We start from the raw sequence: 14,341 nt of genomic DNA, 5'->3' as shown, positions 1-14,341 counted from the left end.
CAGTCGCACAGTAGTTGGTGTAGGTGGGCGCCACGTAGCGCGTATTTTTATTTATTTTATTTATTTTTATGTCAACCTCCGCAATTCTCTTGCAGGCCATATTAGCAGTGATGTGTTGGAGAACGTCGCTGTGTGGTAAACTGTGATGAAAACGTGGCTGGCCTTTTTTACTTGCGAATGCGAACGATGAGGTGGTTGTCTGCGATGGATTGTGTAATGAAGAATATCGGCTTTTCCAAGGAAGTGTGCCACATTTGCTGTGGTAAAGTGTGCGGTGAGAACAGCAACAATATCGGCTCAATTTTGCAGAGTGAGTGAGTGCGCGCTTAGCAATACATCTCGCTTACGAGACTGTGGACGCGTCTTGCGTGTAATAAGACCAGTCGTAGTAATCAGACTCCGACAGAACTTCAGGACCCGTAATTATTGAACAGGTGAGAATGAATGAGGCGCGATGATTAGTGAGCGCATGTATTTCGGGGCCATTCGCGCTGTGTGCAGAAAAAAATATGAAAGAAAGCCCTTCGTTTGGGAATAATTTATCGACTGGGAGGTATGACTACAAATGAGCTCCTTCGATGTTTTGACCGTCGCCGAAGCTGCGTGTAAACATTTAACCACGGGGAACGCCCAAAAGGCAAGCCACTGAAATTATCGCGATTTTAGCAGATCTCACGGGTCCGAAGTAAAATTGAACTTTCTTTTTGTTCGGTATTGGTGTATTCACCTTCATGGTACGGACTTTGCGCCGTCACAATGCACATAAACATGCAAAAGTTGGGTCTTGTAAAGTTGAGAGCAGCCAAGGAGGTAGCAGACACAGTGAAGTTAGCGCGCAACGGATCATGTACTTGTGCAAGATTTTGCTTTGTACATTCACATGAGCAAGACTAATAATTAAAGTTAAATTATGGTGTTCAACATCCCTAAGCTGCAGAGCGGTTTATGGGGGACAGTGTAACGAAAGGCTCCGGATTAATTTTGTTCATCAATAGGGTATCTTACCATGCTCCTAAAGCAGGGTAATAAGTTTTTCTGCATTTCTCCCTCCTCTGAATTTAGGCGCCACTACTTGGTACGGCTCCACTGAGTCGACGTGTAGTTGTAGACGAAGTTCATCTTGTATATTCTTTTGAGCTACAGTGTAAATGGGGCACAAATCAGTGCATTTACGACAATACAAATTTGTGTTCGAAGACCAGTCATTTTGCCACCGCGAAAATGTCCATCATGGAGGATTTACAGTTAGTAAATCCTGTTACTTCAAAAAATCGCAATATGCCGGACTTACGATCGTGGCAGTTGATATACAAGCAGCGCTCTTATGCAGAGAGAACAGGTCGCTCGAGCGTTTTTTTTTTTTTGCCAACCAGCGCCCCCTTTGGCGGCGCCGCAGAGAGGAGGCGCCCCCATAGTGACGTCACGCTGTTTGGAGAGGTCTATTACACGACGCTCTGCAGGAGATATGGCCTGTACACGGTCGAGCCGCCCATGGCCGCAAGCCGCACCATCTTGCGTGGTCCGCTTAAAATGGCCGCTCTGACGTCATGAGAGGCGGTCGTGAACTTTTTCCAGCATGCAGCATGTATGCGGCGACCGCACAAACGTGGCGCTAGTTCGAAGCGAAGCGCGAGGCCTAGGCGCCTAGGCTGCTGTGGCAGTTTGTTTTTTGTGGTTTTTTATCATTGCAAGAGTTATCGAGCACTCGCAGAGATAGTCCTCGAACGCAGCAATCCGCTGTACCCTGCCTGACCTCTTCAGTGCGTGCGATCGTCAACGGCAACAGACGGAAATGTGTTATGTTTACGCAAAGTTCGAAAGCAATGAAACCGGCGATTTCGTGTGTGTTGGGCCGTATTTCGCGTGTGCAGTACCCGCAGTACATACGCGAAGGCCATCACATACAGGCGCATACTAAGCATGACACATGCATTCAGTACGCACCAGGATGAAAACGAGTGCGATCGCCCACCTCAGCGTATGGTGTGCCCAGGTGTTGTGTGCGCGTGCTTCATCGCTGCGAAGCGCGTACGTGTATATGCATTGTGCAGTGCTGTGTTTTTAAGAAGTGACAATACGACCTGTAGCGACGAGCTTTATTGTCGCGTCATCGCAGCCATTCGTAATGTGCTGTTTGTGCCTGGCTTCATGTGAGCTGTTTTGGGGGCTGCGATGCGCCTTGGTGATCGTGAACACGTACAGAACGTTTGAGTGCTGGGGTTCTTACTTTACGAAGTGAAGGGTACTGTTACGTATACGTGCAATGTGTCGCAGTGGTGCTAGGCATATAAGTGTTCGTTTTGTGCGATGTGCATATGCTCTGAAGTGAACCGTGCATACAGAACGGTTTGTACAGAACATTAGACCCGAAATACAAGGATGCCAAAATTCAAGGAGGCGGGAACCGTACTTGTACACATACATTGAAAAATAATGAAACCTCTTTCTCCTTAGCCGAACTTTCTTGTAGCTAAGCAGCTGCTTAGTTGGACACACAGTACAAGCTATTTAGGGTGCTTTTTATGCATGTGCTCTGAAGTAAACACTGCAGAAGCACTGCTGGTCGTTCGTGCTCTTTGCATCTCAGTATAGGTATTGTATCAAACCAGCTTACCTTGCTTTGTGCACGTGTTATTTGTTTGCAGCGTTGTCTCTGCACATTTCACTCTTTACGAAAAGGGGAGGCTAGGGAACAGCTTAAAAGTTATATCACTGCTCCATGTATTGCAATTATTAATTTTGTGCTAGGTGTCATGTGCTGTAATGTAAACAATGCAAATGTGCCGCATGCTATTTTTGTGGATGTGATGACACAGCAACACACCTGCTCTGCCACTGCCCAACCTTTCATGCTGAACAATGTGATTTGCGAGTTATACTGCATCTCACTAGGTCCTTGCACCACTGAGGCAGCTACAGGGCTTCTTAGCCAATAGGAAGGTTGAATGCCCCTCAAGATGTGTTCATCCACGCTACGTCAGCTGCTCAGCGTATGCTTGCCACCATTTCGATACATCCACCACTGTTGGTGCAGTGATGCAACAAATGTTCCTATGTTGTAACTATATAAGCTGCGTTACCATGAATGCTACTGTGGGGCTTCGCTTCATCGACACGCTATCTGAGCAGTTCAATGCAGCCTCCTTAGCCAGTCTTAGTAAAAGCGGACCCCCTGATGAATGTTCACATGCACCGTGCCATCTGCTCAGCGCATATTTGGCGTTTGCTCACCACTGTCATGACGTACCATACTAGAGCAGAGTAGGAAATTAATGATGCAGTGAACAACGAAACCTTCGTAGCGTTCTGCATCGTCAATGCATCACCATCGCTACTGCAGTGGTGCCATCTGCTAAATAGAAATCGAGCCACTTTTACTACCTGTGTAGTCCTAGCAGTGTCAAAACAAACAGCTGATCTCAATAAGAACAACAAAAAATACCTAATGCTTTGTCCTTAGTGTGAGATGAGACTAGGCAGTGATGGATTTTACCATTTATTTCTTGCTGTCAGGGTGTACAGCTAGTAAAAGTGCAAATTGGGATTGGATTGAAGTGGGTGGTCTGGGCTGCATGGGTGGTGCCATGTTGCTGCGTAATCACGGTTAGGGTGGCTACTAATGTTACCAGTGCTAACCGCCACAGTAATTCATAGTACAAGATGGGCATGTGAGAAGGGCCTAACATTTGTGAATCTTTTGTGAACGTCACCATGCAGCCTCGCCAAAGGACAACAGAAAGCTAGGCAACATGACAGACGTAAGGCGTGGAATTGACGAGGGAACAATATTTAGCTTCATGCTCCTTCGCAACGATCGATCTCCTTACATTAATTATCTGCCATCATGTCAACAAACTCATTGAAGTTCGACTTCTCAATATAACACGGATGTATTATGCCATTGTCATGATCTAAATAAAAAAATTGAAGAAAGGTGCTTCAGGTGTTTTGCAAAAAAAACGGAGTAGTAAGTGAACCCTGGTTTCTTATATGGGAGTAGGCAAGAGAAAGGTCCTTTGCGTTGCTGGTCATACAAAGAAAGAATGCCTCTGTACACGAAGAGCAGGTCACCTTCTTGTACTACAGATTCCTTGCTTCTATTTCGGCTGCTACTATACCGTTTTAAAGAATTCTTGTGGTAGAATACTCCTTGGAAGACACTTTACAACTTTTATAGTATAACTAAAATTTTCCACAGTGCCCTGGCGAACGGTCCTCTTAAATTGCTGAGGGGCCCATCAAGGGGTTGTACAAATTAGATGAGTCGTTTCTATGTAAACCTCACATTGACAAGCTTTGCAAAAATCTCAGCAAGGCTTGTTATATTCTGCTCAAGTGCCGAAATTGTTTTGATACAGAAACCCTTCGAGAAATTTATTTCAGCTTGTTCCATAGCCATCTGTGGTACTGTGTTACATCTCGGGGCCATTCATACATTGAGCCAATTATAAAAACTTCAAAAGAGGGCTGCCCGCTTTATGACTTCCTCACATTACAATGCTAACACAACAACGCTCTTTCAACGCGTACACATTTTACCATTTGCTTCATTACAAAATTTTTAAACTCTTGTAATGGTTAATAATAGCATCATTACTGACTACCCACTCTCTGCTACCAACTTTACCGAATCAGGACGCTGTACACGCAGCGCACTAAAACAAAATATTCTGGTTCCAAAGGCCTGTAATGTGTGTGGTAAATGGAGAACTTGAAGTGTTGGAGTAGTCGAGAGGAACGTTCAGCCCACAGAAGTTAGAAATGCAGCTAATTTTCAGAGATAATTAAAACTGCATTTTTGTGATATTCTTTCGTATGTTTATTAATACATTCACCGCTTCACTTTTATTTTTTTCTGGTGAATTTTCCTTTACTTGTAAGATGTTCAATGATACCGTTTGCATTTCGAAGATTCTTTGTATTTATTGTATTCTCTAATTCTTCTAATGTAAAGTGCATATTATTGCTGAGTTTAAGTACATGTGTCTGTTCTAAATTAATTGCTTTGCTTCCTCTACATAGTTTTCTTACGGATCGCAACTAGCCTCGAGCTAGGGATCCCAATGTATTTGTTCACATTATGTTTTATTCTGTACTGTACGTAAGAAATAAAGTTTAATTCAAGGAAACATTTTTCTCACAGGGCCCCCAGGCCTGGAGTTGCAGCCCCCTTAGCCCATAGGTTAATCTAGCCACAGTAGTAACTAGTATCACAAATGCAAGTTATGGCTCGCCATCAGTTTTATCAGGTTAACATTGATTTGCACAGCAGAAATCCTAAAATTCATTGCATGCAGAAAACAGCCTTAGATCAAAGGACGCAAATAACTTGTGCCCTCAAGAACCTAAACCTTGGTTGGGGTTTCCTGGAATGAAAGCAGTTTAGGTACCTTAGTCTGAAACTATTTTGCTTGATTGCAGCATTTATCATGGACGCGAAGTGGGTGTTGTGACAGAAAGCCGGTGTGCACATACAAGAAAAATACTGCAATGCCGCTCAAAAGCTTTCTAGCTGTATCGTGCAAAACCACAATTAATGTACAGGAATGACATGACAGTGGTCATAACTTAAAGCAACGGTTCATTACAGATGGGGTACACATGTATGGTCACATAAACATGATGGTGCAAGCTTGACATATAAATTATAGTTTTTTTAGGATACAAGTGGCATGGTGACATACTGGGAATCAATGTTTGTTATTTCTTTATTCCCAAAATTATCAGTTGTACAATACTTGTGCCCCGATACAATGACGTATCTCTGAATCACAGATGTCACATCCTATCTGCCCTGTGAAATACTTTGCCACATGAAATGGAAATCTCATATACATAATGAGTTATGGATTTTGCATTAGTTTTATGCTGTTTCTTGCAGTCTTGTATTTCATGAGTACTTGCATAATGTGGGAAAGGGTACCTTGACATTCTAAATGTTATCTATATATGACCACACAACTCTTATTTTTTCCTGATCAGAGGAGGCTCTCGAGTCATTATATTGTCACGCGCTAAGGCAAGCGCAAGCAACAGTACGAGCAGCCAGACACGAAGAATGCCAGACACGAAGGGACGGTTCTCCAGCTGGCGCGGGATCTTCGACTTCGTCGCTTCTCCGTTCTTGCTGGACACCCAATGATGATTGTTTGCGGGCTCAAAACACCAGGTGGCATTATTCCCCCTCCCAACGAAGCATCGACTCGATGCTCAAACACAAGACGTACACGGAAAGTGCACAAATTAGGTAAGACAAACACACACAAAAAAATGTAAACGCGCTAGCCCACATACGGACAAGCACACGAAGCAAAAATTGCGTTCTGTGGTCGGGGAAAAGAAAATCGCTTCGCAGTTCTTCGGAGGACGACGCGACTACAGCAAAAAGTTTGTTCACCAGTACACTATATGAACATCACCGTGTAAAATCTGGCTTGAGGCGGACGACATGTACAATCTCTGCACGTGGTAATCAGCGCTTGGACGATGGCAGGTCTCCGTCAGGAATCACTTCATAGTTCACGTCGCTGACACGCCTTAGTACTGTGTACGGTCCGAAGTACTTGCTCAGGAGTTTCTCGCTGAGGCCTCGCCGTCTAATGGGGGTCCAAACCCAAACTTGGTCATCGGGCTCATAGGTACTTGTCGATGGTGGACATTGTACCTTATTGCATCTGTACACTGCTGCTGTCTTATGTGCACACGGGCAAGTTGACGTGATTCCTCGGCGCGCTGAATGTACTCCTCGACGTCAGGAGCTAACTGGTCGAGCTGATCGATGTCGTCATACGTAATCATGGCGTCGAGCATAGTTTGAACATCTCGACCATAAACGAGGCGAAACAGCGTGAATCGTGTAGTTTCCTGCGTGGCGGTGTTGTACGCAAAGGTTACGTAAGGCAGGATTTCGTCCCATGTTTTGTGCTGCACATCCACGTACATAGATATCATGTCTGCCAGTGTTTTGTTTAGTCTTTCGGTCAAGCCGTTAGTCTGAGGGTGGTATGCAGTGGCCTTTCGATGACTAGTGTAACTCAACTTGAAGATGTCGTCCAGGAGCTTCGCCGTAAATGCCGTCCCTCGGTCAGTGATGATGAATGACGGTGCGCCATGCCGAAGCACAATGCGATGCATAAAAAACTGGGCAACCTCAGATGCTGTCCCGCGTGGTAGTACCTTCGTCTCAGCGTAACGCGTCAAGTAATCGGTTGCGACAATGATCCACTTATTGCCGGAGAAAGACAAGGGAAATGGTCCAAGAAGGTCCATTCCAACTTCATCAAACGGCTTACGAGGAGGGTCGATAGGTTGTAGAAGGCCTGCAGGCTTGAAGGGGGGTGACTTGCGGCGCTGGCATTCACGACATCCTTTGACGTAGCGTTTGACGCAAGCAGGCAGTCTAGGCCAGTAGTACAGTTGTCGCACCCTGTCCAGAGTCTTTGAGTAGCCCAAGTGACCAGATGTCGGCTCGTCGTGGCAGGCTAATAAAATGTCGCGAAGGGCTTGAGGCACTACTAGAAGATGTGGTTTGTCGCCAGCACTTGTGTTTCTTTTGCATAAGATGCCCTCTCGTAGGCAAAATGACAACCGTCGCGAAATAGAGCGAGGAATGGACGCGATGCCGCCTTCTAAGTGATCGATGATAGGTGTTAACTCAGTGTCCGATCGCTGTTTAGCGAGCAGATCCGGCCCGCTGAGGGCTCCCAGGAAGGCGCTGTCATCTTCCTCGTCAGGATTCTGGGATCCAACAGGTGCTCGTCATAGCGTGTCAGCATCTTCATGTTTTCTGCCTGACTTGTATACGATGGTGATGTTAAATTCCTGGAGTCACAGACTCCAACGTGCTAATCGTCCAGAAGGGTCTCGGAGGTTGGCCAACCAGCACAAAGCATGATGATCGGTCACAACTTTAAATGGCCGCCTGTAGAGCTTTGTAGTAGCCCAAATGACCGCGAGGCACTGCTTCTCTGTGGTGGAATAATTGTACTCGGCGCGTGACAGAGTGCGGTTCGCGTAGGCTATAACTCGTTCAGTCCCGTCTTGCCTTTGCACCAGGATAGCTCTGAGACCGATATTGCTGGCGTCAGTGCGTACTTCTGTGTCAGCGTCCTCATCGAAATGACCGAGCACGGGAGGAGAAGACAATCGACGTTGTAGCTCGGCAAAGGCGGTCTGTTGTTCATCAGTCCAGAGGAATGGCGCGTCGTCACGCGTAAGGCGAAATAGCGGCTCTGCAATCTTCGAAAAATTTTCAATGAAGCGTCTATAATATGCGCAAAAGCCCAAAAATCGTCTGATACTTTTGTTGTCTGTTGGAGCTGAAAAAGCAGCTACGGCAGCAGTCTTCTCGGGATCGGGCCGAACACCTGCCGCGCTCACGACGTGACCGAGAAAATTCAGTTCCTCGTAACCGAAATGGCATTTCTCAGGCTTGAGGGTAAGGTCAGCCGATCGAATGGCTTCGAGTACATTCCGAAGGCGTCGAAGGTGCTCGTCAAAAGTTTCCGAAAAGACAACGACATCATCGAGATAGACGAGGCAGCTCTTCTATTTGAGGTCAGCGAGAACGGTATCATCATTCGCTGGAATGTGGCTGGAGCGGAACAGAGGCCGAAAGGGAGTACTCTAAATTCGTAAAGGCCGTCCGGAGTCACAAAGGCAGTTTTCTCTCGGTCCCGCTCATCTACTTCAATTTGCCAGTAGCCACTTTTCAGATCGATAGAGAAATACTTTGCGCGCCTCAGCCTGTCCAGAGAATCGTCGACACGAGGCAACGGGTACACGTCTTTCTTTGTGACGCTGTTTAGCTTCCGGTAGTCAACACAAAACCGAAGCGTGCCATCTTTTTAACGAGCACGACTGGCGATGACCAGGGACTGCATGAAGGCTGTATTACGCCGTCTTGAAGCATTTCCTTCACCTGCGTTTGAATGGCATGTCGTTCGGTCGGGGAAACACGATAAGGCTGTTGCCGTATGGGGTGCGCGTCGTCATAGGTGATGATACGGTGTTTCGTAATTGCCGTTTGACGTATCTTCGACGACCGTGCAAAGCAAGAGTGAAACTCGAGCAACAGATCGCGCAAGGGTTGTTTGTTGTCTTCAGGAAGCGTTGGGCTAATGTCGACGTTGCGTAGATGTGCTTCAGCGGTGTCCATTGCCTCGGAAACAAAACATTGAGTGACATTGGCGATTGGGTCGGCGTAGGCGATGACAGTACCGGGGAAAAGGTGGCGGTGTTCGTAGCTGAAGTTCGTGACAAGAACGTCACAGTGGCCATCACGGAGATCAATAAGGCTTCTTGCTACGCAAACACCTTGAGAAAGCAGGAGAGAGTGATTGCTTTCTGCGACCGCTACACCGTGCAAGTCTGTCACATGCTACTTGAACCACGACACTTGCACGCGGTTGTAACGTTACAGTGTCGTCGATGACACGAAGAGAGGTGCTCGAGGGTGGAAGGTGTTGGTCGTCGCTGCGGCGCTCTTTGTCGAAAAAGTGACGAGGCGTTTTCTAATGTCGATGATAGCTCCATGCTCCCTAAGAAAGTCCATGCCGATGATTAGGTCTCGAGAACACTCAGGGAGAATGCTTAAGCTGGCAACAAACGTGGACCCGCGAATCTCTATTCGTGCCGTGCACATGCCGAGTGGTGTGACGATGTGCCCGCCAGCTGTACGAACTGGCGTTCGATTCCAAGGCGTCGTCACTTTCTTTAGAAGGGTGGCCAGTTTTTCGCTGATTAATGAATAATCCGCTCCAGTGTCCACTAAAGCAGTCAATTCACGACCGTCGAGCAATACAGGAATGTCCAAGGAAATTTTTCTTCCGTAATCAGCAGGTACTGTCGTGGTCGATGTATCGTTGGTCCGCGTACGCGTCAGCAGGGGTCCTTGAGCACGTCCAGACTGAGCGGCCTCGCCCTCGAAGGCCGCTGTGGTTGGTTTTCCCGGCGTGGGCTGGGCGACCGACCCTGCACCACGCTCGAATACGTACGGCTAGTCTGAGAAAATCGCCGCGGCGAAGGGGATCGTGACTGGTGTCGAGCTGATGAGGATCCCCGCTGCTGGGCAACGTATTCTTCAATTGCAGGAGGACGCTCACCGAACCTAGGTCGTGGCGAGTTTGCTGGGAATCCGCGTAGTCCGAGCTCTCGATATGAACACTGTCGGTAGACATGCCCAGCTTCGCCACAGTGAAAGCAAAGGGGACGACGATCAGGTGCCCACCACACGTCTGATTTTCTTGGGGCCTGTCGGTTGTCGTGGTAATACGATGCCACTTGGTCGGGCTGTAGTATGCCCGGGACCGCGGTGCGAAATGGGGAGGAAGGTGGGGCGGGTTGCCGCAAGGCTTGCGAATACGACATACGGGGGCTGTCAGGTCTTAGCGGTTGAGCTTCTGTGTTGAAGGGTGCTTCTCTTAGCTCATGCTGGACTTCGTCACGGACAACGCTGGACAAAGAGCTGAGCGTTGGCTGCGAAGGTATCGACAGTTTCTGGAGTTCTTCGCGGATTACGGAACTGATGAGCTCTCGAAAGAAATTGACGTGGCCCCCGAGAGCTCCGAAGAAGTCCGTAGGTGAGGCAGCGTTCACTTGGCGTTCGTATGATGGTACCCGCTGCTGAAGAGTCTGTTCCATGGTGACGGCCTCGGAAAGAAATTCTGACACAGTCTTGGGAGGACTACGCACGAGACCGCCGAACAGCTCTTTCACTGCGCGCACCAGGTACCGCACCTTCTTTTCTTCCGACATGCTGGGGTCGGCTCGTCGAAAGAGACGCGTCATGTCCTCGACATACATTGCGACACCTTCGTTCGGCATTTGTATACGGGACTGGAGATCACGCTCAGCTCGTTCTCGGCGATCAGGGCTCGCATACGTCTCAAAAAGACGGCGTTTGAATTCTTCCCATGTAGTTAGGGTATCTGCACGGTTCTCATACCAAACACGTGCGCCATCGTTGAGGCTGAAATATACGTTTTTCAGTTTGCGTCGTGCCACTTGTTGAACGAGGCAACACGTTCATAGTGCACCAGCCAATCTTCAACATCCTGATGCATGGCACCGTGGAAGGGATTCGGCGTTCGCGGATGGATTAGGGTACAACTTCAACTTTATTTTCGCATTTTTCCTCCGAATCGGCGTACTGCCTTCCATACCGGTTGGGATGGTCGGAGCTGCCATTGTCTCTGGGAGGAGTCAGGGGCTTGTCCACGGCCCAAATTCAGGGACTTGTCCACGGATACTTCTGCTGGCGCGGTGTACAGGCGTAACCACCGGTACGGGACTGGAGCTCCTGCTTCTCGGAGGGGTTTGGTGCATAGATTAGATTACCCCGCACCTCCACCAGTTTGTCACGCGCTAAGGCAAGCAACAGTACGAGCAGCCAGACACGAAGGCACGGTTCTCCATCTGGCGCGGGATCTTCGATTTCTTCGTCTTCTCCGTTCTTGCTGGGCACCCAATGATGATTGTTTGCGGGCTCAAAACACCAGGTGGCAATATTAATTTAACTTCTTTAACAATGAATACGTGGCAGGTAAGTACCTGCATGTGAACAAGTGTATGTAGCCTCCCAAAGGCAAGCACGTTGACGAAAGTATCTTTCAGTCATATTGGCAACAAAACTTTCCCATAAGCGTTTTTTTTCACGTAAGGTGACCACACATCTCTTGATCTAGCAGACTGATCTTTTATGCTACATATCTGTGCTGTTTTCCTTGCAACGAATAGTTTTACATATGTCTACGACACGTAGGTCCTTCATCAGCTTTTCTTTTTTTTTCTGCAACTGATGTTTTCTTGGGAACAATATATTGCATGTTTTTGAAAGCTAGCCATTCAGCAGCCATTCTTTCTTGGAAAGCTTCTTTGCAGCCAGGCTCTAAAGTTGTTGATAGACTATTTATGTTATTTTTTTTCACGTAACAATTAGTAGTCCTGCATTTAAAACTTATCCTTTGTCCCCAATATTTAGCTCTCTTCTTGCACGAGTTCAGGTGTGGTACCTAATTTAATTATATGGAAATAAATATTGCTACTACAGGTACATGTGTCGTCGTATGACTATTGAATATTTGATACATAATATTTTATTCAATTCGTATTCGAAAACATTTACATTCGCCCACCTTTACTCCTTGTACAATGCACAAAGAGGCACCCAAGCCATAGTGGTGCTTAATGAAGTCTCATTCTCGAGATACTATTTCCCAAAGTGTGGGACATTAAGCTGCTCAACGTCCGCGCAGATCGCCGGCGAGCTCAGCGATGTGCCATCCGCTCCGGTGCCCCCGCGGACTGGGCCATTTACAACCGGCTCGACGCTGTCTGCAGGCGGCACGCTAGGCAGCTGCGCCGACGCAGCTGGGCGGGCCTCTGCTCTTCCCTCGATGACCCCCGCAACCAACACCGCGGCTGGCGCATCCTCACTGCGCTCCTCAACGCCAAGTCGCCCCGCTCCCCAGTCCTGGCCATCGCGGTACGTGGCACACGGCATTAGCGAGCTTGCCCTCGCTGAACAGCTGGCCGATGCCTTTGCCGCCCCCGCTACCAAACCCACACTCGGCGCCCCTGCGGTCGCCCTCCACGCTCTCTACGCGGCTGTCTTCGTGCGAGGAACTGACCACGCGCAGGCAATTGCAAGCATGTGCGACGAGAACTTCACTCTCCACGAGCTCCAGCGCGTCCTATGCCGTGTCCGCCGCCGCAGTGCTCCCGGGCAGGACGGAATTACACACCAAATGCTCCGCAACTTGGACGATGATCAGCGCCGCCTCCTCCTCAATGCATACAATGATGTCATGCACAACGGGTCCCCTCCCTGGGGCCTGGCGATGTGCTCTCGTCGTCCCTGTGCTTAAACGTGGCAAGCCCCCCCGCAGCCTCACTTCATACAGACCCATCTCCCTCACGTCTGTCCCTGGCAAGACCATGGAGGCAATGGCTCTGTCCAGGCTGCAGTGGATCGCTGACGTCCGTGGCGCATTTCCCCCAGAGCAGTGTGGTTTTCGCGCCCATCGCTCCACCGCCGACTGCCTTGCTGCCGTCGTGGGCACCCTGGAACAAGCGAGACGCGATGGCCACGCCGCCTACTTATGTTGCTGGACGTACAGAGCGCATTTGACTCACTGCCCCATGCAACCATCATGTCGGCTGTACGCGCCCTAGGCGTGGAGGGCAGACTTCTCGCCTACATACGAGCCTTCCTCAGTGACAGGACATCTGCTGTCCGTGTCGGCCAGGCCATCAGCTCTCCCCGTCCTGTGACGTGCGGCGTGCCACAAGGGAGTGTCCTCAGCCCATTCCTGTTTAACCTTGCGCTTGCGCCCATCAGCGAGTGCATGCGAAACAGTGGGCACCTTCCTGTGCTCGCCGTTATCTATGCGGACGATGTGGCACTCTTCGTCCGTGGCCCTCCTTCGGCCATGGCGGAGATGCGTCGACACCTCCAGGTGGCTGTTGATGCGGTCGGCCAATTCCTCCGTGCCATTGGCCTCCGCCTGTCCGCGACCAAATAGGAGGCCCTCATGGTCCACCCCCGCGCCACCACCCGCATCATCATCGATGGTGTCTCCCTCCCTTGGCGACCCATCGTCCGCTACCTGGGGCTCACTATCGATCACCGCCTGACCTGGTCCCCCGCTGTGAAGCGACTCCGTGCCGTTATGCGCCGTGTCGAGGCCGCTGTGCGTGCTCTCCTCGCGCGAGTCGCTGGCTGCCCCCCCTCCTTCGCGGCGGGTATGTACAATGCGGTCGCCCTCTCCTGTGTGTTGTACGCGTTGCCGCTGTGTGACCTGCGACCATCTCAATGGCGGCACATCGATGTCGACCATCGACGTGTCCTCCAAATGTGCCACGGCCTGCCCCGAACATCCCGTGTCGCGGAGACCCTCGCAGAGACCGGCGCCTGGCCCGTCTCCCTCACAGCCGATCTCCGCGCCCTCGGCCACATCGAGCGCCTCTCTCGTGCCCCGGGTGCCAGCCCCATCCTGTCCTACCTGCGCCAACTCCCTAAATCTCGAGTGGGGAAACTCCTCGAGATTTACGACAGCATTGTGGTCGACCCCCCTGCAGCCTGGCCGCCACCAAACAAGCGTGTACCATTGCGCGTGTGCCTTGACCTGCCGGGCGTCCGCTCCAAGCACCACACGCCTCACTGCGCCGTCGTGCGAGGCTGCTGCACGCATCCAGGACGACCTGGTGGGGAGGGCTCACCTTTACACAGACGGCTCTGTTCGTCAGGACGGTTCCGCCGCCGCCGCCTGTGTAGTGCCACACCTTGACATCGCCAGACAGTGCCGCCTCTCATATCGCGCCTCCTCCACCACAGCTGAGC

Source organism: Dermacentor silvarum, chromosome 7, assembly GCF_013339745.2.
Source record: "Dermacentor silvarum isolate Dsil-2018 chromosome 7, BIME_Dsil_1.4, whole genome shotgun sequence".
Taxonomy (NCBI): Eukaryota; Metazoa; Arthropoda; class Arachnida; order Ixodida; family Ixodidae; genus Dermacentor; species Dermacentor silvarum.
The sequence above is the reverse complement of the archived record's forward strand: the minus strand, read 5'-3'. Positions refer to the sequence as shown.